This window comes from Hyaena hyaena, unplaced genomic scaffold, assembly GCF_003009895.1.
Source record: "Hyaena hyaena isolate Hyena2069 unplaced genomic scaffold, ASM300989v1 scaffold_1517, whole genome shotgun sequence".
Classification (NCBI taxonomy): Eukaryota; Metazoa; Chordata; class Mammalia; order Carnivora; family Hyaenidae; genus Hyaena; species Hyaena hyaena.
The window spans coordinates 251,785-261,133 of record NW_024082150.1 but is presented as its reverse complement, the minus strand read 5'-3'; the positions used below and the strand labels follow the sequence as shown (position 1 = coordinate 261,133).

General features: G+C 39.8%; 1 pseudogene; it reads right to left on the bottom strand.

The window, feature by feature from the left end:
• Positions 1–4,291: 4,291 nt before the first annotated feature.
• On the bottom strand, positions 4,292–4,571 carry LOC120225808 (annotated as a pseudogene).
• Between the last annotated feature and the right edge of the window lie 4,778 nt (positions 4,572–9,349).

Sequence of the window (9,349 nt, the reverse complement as noted above, 5' to 3'; positions counted from 1 at the left end):
ACTGGTGGTGAGCTTGTCAGATTTTGAATGTGTTTTCCAAAATTAATGGGCATTTGCCTTTTCCAAAGGGACAGAGAAGGAAAGAATTACAGAGGAGTTGGCCTGTGTTATTTCAAAGGTTTAAGTTCCCCAAAGGGAAGTAGTTACTTGGTAGCAAGTAACTATTTTAATTCTCTTTGTGCATCAAAAGATGCCTCATTAACACCAAAATATTCCTTGTGATCCAATCAGATGGATCATTTTATGCTTACCTACTCATTCTTGCCTTTGTGTCTGTTTATGCTGATCTTTGCCTGGGTTATCTTTCTATGTCAGTCTTCACTATTCTATATTTTCTTCTTTTTCTCTTTTTTTCCCTCCTCCACTTCTTTCTCTTTTTCTTCCAACCCTCCTCTTCTGAATAATGACAAAATACCAAGGATTAAAAAAGCAGTGGTTTGCAATTAGTGATTACTTAAAGAGTTGCCACACAGTGCATATACACACTATATAGAAGTTACCTGAATGATCTCTCTTTTGAGAAAATTTTTCTTTTATAATCTTATGAATAAGGAGTCTGTGTAACAACAACTTAAGCCCCCAAATCTGAGATACTGGTTAAGTGATTTCCAACCACTAACAAGAAGGAATATTCCAGAAAGATGAAGAAAAAGTTAAATTTGTGCCATGGAAGGGAACACAAAATGTGTAACTGGTACCCACAGGGACTTGTGGCCACCCTATATAATGTGACTTGTACTGTGCTGTTTTCTTTGATGTTCATTATCTTCATTAATCCTTACAACCACCCAGTGTGGAAGATATTGTTATCTTCATTCTGAAACGCATGGGGACACTGAGGTTCAGAAAAGTTAAGTAACTTGCCCAAAGCTAAGTAATAGCCATAGTGGAGTTGGGATTTGAACTCATGTCAGTATTGTTCCAGGGACCGATTCACATTCTCCCCTCTAGTCCTCAAGATGAACTCATTGAAGTCAACTTTGAGGACTCTAGCTCTATAAGTTGGTTAATAATCTGAACTCATAAGCACAGTCTGAACTAACAACTCTAAAACTTGAATATATATTCCCATAAGCTATCCTTTGTTTCATGTGAGTAAGCTTGAGACTTAAGCTTCTTTTATATACAATGCTGAGCATATAATAGGTACATTGGGCATATGATTCATCTTGAAGCAGAAGGAAAGTCAAGCTGTGGTTCTGAAAATAGAAATTCAGGAATAAGGAGTATCTGTTTACTTAAAGCCCGAACAACTGGATGAGACCTAAGGCCAATCCAAATAAGTGTTGTATGTGGTTTGTTTGGGAAGAGTTGGGGTGAGACACTGCAAGAAGGTAATTTGTTGTTTTTTCTTTTTGCTTCATTGATTGACCAGCTGTTGTTGTAGCGTGGCATCTCATACCCACAAGAGTTTTGATTATGTTGGATGAATCCTCAGTCAGTGATCGATCATAACGTAGATTAGACAATATCTAGATAATTAAAGTATTGGTTTTATAGAGGAGCCACGTTCTATAGGTTGGTCCTGTGAAGTGGATGTTGATGCAAACCCTCTCTTTGCTCTTTAACTTTGGTTTTTGTTTCAGATGTGCTTTGTCTTTGACTGGCAATGATGTATAAGGTGTGGGCTTTAAGTTTTTCTCTTATTTCCCTGTCAGTTATAGATGGCTTCTTTAAGAAGACCTAATATTGAAATGAGAGAGTATTTATTTGCATTTTGAAACAATTGACAAAAAGATTTCTATGTACAGTTTGCCTTTAATACATTAACTAGGATTAAATTTGGGGCACCTGGGTAGCTCAGTCCATTGAGTATCTGACTCTTGATCTCAGTTCAGGTCATGATCTCATAATTCATGAGATCGAGCCCCCTGTCAGACTCTGCTCTGACAGCATGGAGCCTGCTTGGGATTCTCCACCCCCTCCTCCTGCCCCTCCCCTATATATGCGCTCGCATGTGAGTTCTCTCTCTCTCTCTCTCTCAAAATAAGCAAATAAACCTTAAAAAAGTAACTAGGACTGAATGTATAAAATTTCCACTGATATGTATGCATAAAATATATAAAAATATGTCTATATTTCTAATCAAATGTATTATATGAAGGAAGGTATAATTAATCTATCAGCTACCTATAAATATATTGAGTTCTGGGATTGAAAAGATCCTTTGAAGGCTTTGTGAAGTGAAATGATCATCTGTTATTTATGGGCATTTGTCCCTTGGAGTTTTTGCTCCACTGAGTTTTTAGTAAAGTGGAGATTGCTTCCATGCAGGTGTTTTCAACGTTGGTACTATTAATAATTTGGCCCAGGGAATTCTTTAAAAAAATTTTTTTGATCTTATTTTTGAGAGAGAGTGTGTGTGAATAGGGGCAGGGCAGAGAGAGAGAGGGAGACACAGAATCCGAAGCACACTCCAGGCTCTGAGCTATCAGCACAGAGCCTGATGCGGGGCTCGAACCCATGAACTGTGAGATCATGACCTGAGCTGAAGTTGGATGGTTAACCAACTGAGACACCCAGGTGCCCTGGGCCAGAGAATTCTTTGTTGTAGAGGTCTGTTTTGTGCATCGTAGGATGTTTAGCATTGTCCCTGGACTAACCCCCCTAGAAGTCAGTAGCATTCTCCCAACCCTTTTCTTGATGACAATCAAAAACGTCTCCAGAAATTGCTAAGTATCTCCTGCAAGGCAAAATTGTCTCTGGTTGAGAACTACTGAACTATGCAGATCTTGAATATTAAGAAATAGTTATATATTAGAATAAGTATAGCAATGCTTATATAACACTTATTTGTGGCCAGTGTTTTTGCACATATAACTCATTTAATTCTTACAGTTTTGTAAAGTAGATACTATTATTATCCCATTTTTGAGATAGGGTAATGGAGGCACAGAGTAGTTAGTAGTTTATTAATTAAAGATTGTAGTGCCAGGATTTGAATCCAGGCTGGGTGGCATTAGCATGTGTCCGCCGAAGCACAATGCACTATCTGTACAGTGCAATGGCCAGATAACAGAATTTTTTTCTGGACAAACAATATTTGTGTTCTTGCCTAGTTATCCACATTGAATATCCACGGGGATGTTGTACATGGTCAGCTGTGGGCCTGCCACTGTAAAGGACTTCACATAAAGGCTAAAGTATTCAAAAACTATTTTTCTTAAAATTTTTATTTTTTGAAGGTCACCTGGGTGGCTCGGTTGAGTGTCTGACTTCAGCTCAGGTCATGATCTTACAGTTCATGAGTTTGAGCCCCATGTTGGGCTCTGTGCTGACAGCTTGGAGCCTGGAGCCTGCTTCATATTCTGTGTCTCCCTTTGTCTTTCTGCACCTCCCTTGCTTATTATCTCTCTCTCTCTCTCAAAAATAAATAAACATTAAAAAATATTTTATTTTTTAAAAAATAATCTCTATAGCCAGAATGGGGCTTGAACTCATGACCCTAAGATCCAAGAGTTTCATGCTCTTTTGACTGAGTCAGGCAGGTGCCTCTCAATTTTTTTTCCCCAAACCAAAGTGTATCAAGCTTTATTAATGATACTTTTCATAAACAATCATGTATTTCAGGCAGGACATGGGAAGACAGTCGTTAACAGTATACAACAACTTTCAAATTCCCTTCTTCAATGGACTGCCAAAATCAGAAAGCCGCTATAAAACCCAGTGAAGTCTTCACCTGATGCTCTGAACAGGGAAAGTTTAGACTGAGGGTTGACATTTCAAATTTAGCATGTTGTTTAACAACTTTTCACAAGCCAATCCTGACTTTCAGGAAATGAAAATGGCAGAATTACCAATCTGAAGCTCTACAAGCTAAAAAGGGAACTCTTCTGAGGGATTCCATCTCAATGGTAACACTAAAGTCCAGATTGCTTGACGTACTGGGAACCATTTATTGGGGTCAGGTTCCAACAGGTCTCTGGGCTTAAGGGAGTCAAGCTTATGTTGAAGGCAGAGGGAGAAGAGGACATAAAAATGAATTTTAATGCTTCCACACCACAAGGCATTTGTGCCAACGTGACTAATGTGTGTCAACATTAAGGAATCCTTCCTCCTGGGAACCAAGAGGAAGTTTCTCAAAACTAGGAGCGAATGGTGTTTTTCCCCTTGTATCAATCTAGCTTTGGAGATATTCTATTACTGATGTATGCCCTTCCCCCCAAACAACACTGAAATGTTCTGTGCGCTAACAACATAGCTTAAAAAAAGTAAAACAAAATTCTGCATTTTTATAAAACTTGGTAAAAAAAATAGTATTTAAAACTGTACAGTTAGCAGAGGTACACAGTTACCCATCATGCACATACTCGGCATCTCTAGCACCTTCCTGTGCCTGGTCTGTTGTGGCATCTCTGCTTTCTGCAGGGTCACTCCTGTCCTTGTCAGCCTCAGCTTTCCCCCTTTTCCCTTTGGGTACCTTCTTCCCCTTCTTTGCAGGGGTCTTTTTAGGTTTGGCCTCCGGCTTTGCAGGAGCAGGTTTAGCAGATAACCTTGCAGGTCTTCTGTGGCTCATCCTTCACCTTGGCTTTACTTCCTTTAGTATCCCCTCTAGCCTCTCTCATGGGCATCGTGGCACTGGTGGCTAGACAGTAGGCACTGGACGTGAGGATGCAGTGGCTCACGGGCTTCTGCCAGTTCAGGGGTCGTTCTTGCTTCTTCTTCGTCACACGGCTCCTCAACTTGTTTTTTACACCAAACATTTTTTATACCAAACCTACTCTTTTGGTCAGTAACTACCATTGATTGAGTCAGTGAAAGTGCTGCTATTTGACCGACTGAATATGGAATATGTGCAGGCAGGGCCCATCTTATGCTGGCTCTAGAGTCATTCCACTGATGGTGGATTATATTTCAGCTAATGAAAACTAATGAAATTTTACCTGATCTTGGTAGACTCACCTTGCCCAGAACTTGATTACCTGGCCTGAATGAAGAGTGAAGGTAGTTCCAGAATTCCAATGTTTTCTTGGTGGGCAGTTAATGCAGAATTTTCAGATATAAACATTGGGTAGTATGTAGATCAAGGAGATACTGAAAACATAAACCAGGCCTCTTCTTGGATGAATAAAATGTGACATTAAAAGACTGTTATTTGATCTCTTGCTTTTGACATTGTGTCTGGTTGTTCTACTAGTAGGTGGTACCAGACCCTTGTTCAGTCTTAGCCTAAGTGAGAACACATGGCTGGAGAATCTGTTCTGGGTAAGACAGTTATATATTTTAATTCACTATATTTCTTCCTTAATTTATTCACCATTTATTAAGAGTCATTATAGCATAGTTTTTTAACACTACTGACTCTCAAATCAAATTTTACCTATGACGCATATTAGTTATATGATCTGGGGCAAATTAATCTTTCCAAGCCTTAGTTTCTTGTTTGTAAAATTGAGATATTGTGCCTGATATTTACCTCAGCATGATTGCTCTGAGTATTAAATCAAATAATGTATGTAAAGTCCTTACTTAGTAAATAAAAAGAACATATTCAGTAAGCGTTAGCTTTTACTAGTATTGTGTGCCTATCACGTCACTGTGTCTGTCTCCTAGGGAGAGGAAACAAGAACGTAAATAGTTACAACACAAGGTAGAAGGTCATATGTCACAAAAGGAGGAAAATTAAAATGCTCGGTAGTTCACAAGAGTGTAAGAGTCCTGGATGAAGCAGCAAGGAAGGAATCATGGAGGAAATAACAGTAAGTTGAGCCTTAAAGGAAGGATAGAATGAAGACATGCAGTTGTGAGAACACTATTTCTAGAGTCAGCTATAAATACCCACTGTGACTGGACTGCAAATGATGAGTCATCCTTTTCTTCTTCTTAATCCCAGTAATATGCAGAAAGGAAATCCACAGTGGTAGCAGATTCTTGCTGCCAGTGTCCCTTCCCCTTCATTTTCTATGGAGAATACTGCAGTAATAGAGGCACTAAGTTCAAGGTCATGTAGTCAGCTTTAAATTAGACTTCAGTGCATGAACTCTCTAAGTAATCAAGAACCATGATTTACCATTTTTATTAGGCATTTACTCTAACCTAATCTTGTGGTGCTTTGGGGGTACAAAAGTAGTATGCCCTTGAAGAAACTATGATCACAATGGGAAATAGAACATAAAGATACTAAATAGTGTTATCAAATAGTGTAGAATCTAATATTCAGGTATGTAGTGTGGACTTCTTATCTGATATAAGTTCTGAACAAAAAAGATTGATAGATGGAACCTGGGATAATTTTGGAAAGATGGCTTCATGGGATAGGAATTTGAGTTTTTGGATTGATGTAGGGGAGGGGAGAGGAGAGAGAGCATTTGAGATGGGAAATTTAGTTAGCAATGCTGGTAATTCATGAATGAGAATTCATGAAGATACTGCCTTTTAAGTCATGGATTAAAATTTCAATGATGTCTGCATCTCTTCAACTGAGTGATACTCACAGAACTGTGTTTGGATCTGTCCTGTCCTCATGCTCCCCCCCGCCCCCGGCAATTTATAAACCATGCATGCACGTGGGGCACGTTCTTAGACTCCTGTTCTTGCTGATGCTTTCCACCATCCAGAAACTGTGCGTATGTGAGCTAAACAAATGTCATGTCATTGACAGGAATGATTCCCCATTCCTAGACATTTTGAGGAAATGAATAATGTTGGCTCATTTCAAAAAGGGGTCTTTCAAAGTCAGCACATTCTCTGACATTCTTCTCCCTTCTTCCCCTTTGGTGTGTGAACACCACTGATTTCTTAGGAAGATGCACTGGCTGTCATGGTGAAAACTACGCTAATTGGGTTCCTCTAGTTGATGTTCTGTCAAGCTCACTGCCCCACTGAGGATTTGGAATAGAGCACTTAACTTTTTCCTTCTCAAAGAGCATGTTTCCAGCAAGTCAGCTGCCTCAGCAGAAAATGGAAGGTATTTGAAATGTCCAATATGTTACCCAAATATTTCACCCTTCATGGGGCCAGACATACACAGTTTCACTTTCATTTGGTATCTTCTTTCCACAGAGAGAGCTGATGGAAACTCAGCTGGAGATTTTTACTGTGTTAAGTGGATTGGGGGAATTTGTAAAAAATGAAAGCACGTGGGCCAACCGTTAATTTGAGAATGGAGACCCGAGTCCAGGGCAGGGCTGGTCTGAAGTAAACTGAAGTAGTCCTTTTTTTGCAGTTGACTTGCCCTATTTTCCCCAGTGCTTGGAGGAATGAAGGAAGGTAAAAGAAGGCCAGCCAGCCTAGTACTTTCCCCACAAATTGTGATCTCAACTTGAGACTGTTCCTGATATCCCTTCTCTTCCAGTCTTTTAAAGAAAAGGGTGGCTATCTAGTGCATCAATTTACCAGGGTATTTTCTTTGCTTGGGGACTTAGAGGAAAATCTGAACCATGGTTTTCATGGCTCTGAATGATTTTACATATCACTTATGTAACTTACCATTTGAAATTGTCCTTGATGGCCATTGGGATACATATTTTGGTATTCTTTATATGATATCAGGTAAACTGTTGCCATCGTCTACATATTGGCTTAATTTTCCTAGACCTTCTTGGTAGTATTGATTCACTGAGAGATTGTGAGTATACCGTGTAGGTCTATGCTTCCGTTCTTGAGGTTGATTCTTCTGACTTTGGAGGAGCACATGCCTAGGTTGTGTGAGCTTAAGGGTTCCTCTAGGACTTTTTGTCTTTTTACTGTCTCCTGGAATACTTTTAGTGATGTTGCAAACTCATCTCAAGACCTATCATTTCATTTGTCTTTTTAAATCCACTTTTAACTGTCACTGGTCCCTTATACCTCAATGTGAATGGGTGTGGGAGAAAGTTTGGGGCACTGGTCACCTGAGGGAACAAGGAGAGGAAACACCAAGGGAAAAAAAATCTGCCCATTGGGTATTTGAGGCTAGGGAAACAACTTGCCTTTTCAACAATTTTGCCTCAGGCTGGTAGTGGGACTAATAATGATAATTATCATCATCAGCAAGTGATGCCCAATTAAGTGCCTAATTGAGCATGATGCTGTACTTAGAGAACTTCATAGGCCTATCCATTTCTGCAGAGCTTGAGGCAAACATACTGTTATAGAGACTGGGTTGTTCAGTTGTAATATTAAGTCAGTTGGTGCAAAATGTGTGGTCCACATCACACCTAGGCTAAAGATCACTTGATTTGGGGGGAACAGGGGGGTAGTGAGATTGAAAGTATGAAGGGAAATGGAACCTGAGTATTATTTTGGCTTTACTCCTCATCAATATTGAGAAATGTTTAGGCTCTTTCCTGCTTCAGAAAGTAACATCACAGATTCTTTGATGATAAAGAAAGCCCTTGCTGGGCATCAAGAACATTGTTCACACTATCAGAGATCACTGCCTACCCTTGGAAATGGGGATGGAAAAGGAGAATGATGGATGGGGACTCACACCAGAATGACCCTTGGAAGATGGTTTTGGATGGCTTTATAGAGTGTAAATATATGGTAAGATTTGAGTTCTTACTGAGTTCCAGGTGTTGTGTGAAATATCCTACATCAATTATGTCATTTAATCCTACTAACAACTACTACCTACATGAAGGAATAGAGAGTGTAACGCAGTTGCTCCAAATCACACAGCTATGTAGATTCGCCCCTCCCAATACGCCCATATTGTATTACGTTTCTGTGATAGTTTTCTTAGCATAGTCAATCTTTCTCTGCAAAAGGTGGATGCAGTTAGTTGAGGACTCCACCTAATTGGATTCTGGTTAGTTGAGGGTTGGCTCTTTCAAAGGAGGTTGCAGATGATTCAGCTCAGGCACAAATTAGCCCCTTACTGTCCACCAAATAATTACATCTCATGGTAGTGTATTGCTAGAGATTGAGGAGTCTAATATTTATACACCAAAGAAACCTGGTATATCAAAGGAGAGGCCTGAGGCAAGTAGTTTGGAGGACCTGGAACTCTGTTGAATTCATGCGGTTCTTATAATTCCATTATTGTTAAATCCCTTCCTTCCCAACAACCCACAAGCTGCCCAGCCATAAAGGCTTGTTTACATAGAGTCCCTTTAATTTAAAGGGAAAAAGAGCTTCGCAGCTCGTAGGGTGGAGGTGAAGCCTGCCTGTGCTGTAGTTCCTACAGTTTGCCCTTATATGTTTCCATAGAAACAGAATTGTTGCTTGAACTAAAAATTCTTAGAGTTGTTTGAAACTTGGGCTAACTTTATCAGAACGGAGGGAGAGATTCCTGGCTTTCCATTCTACCGGCAATTAGTGGAGTCTGCTTAGAGGGGAAAGAAGGCACTCAAGGACTCTCTAGAGAGTCAGATTTGCGGGAACCCTAGATACCAGTGGAGAGAGAGATACCTTCCTGTGTGAATCC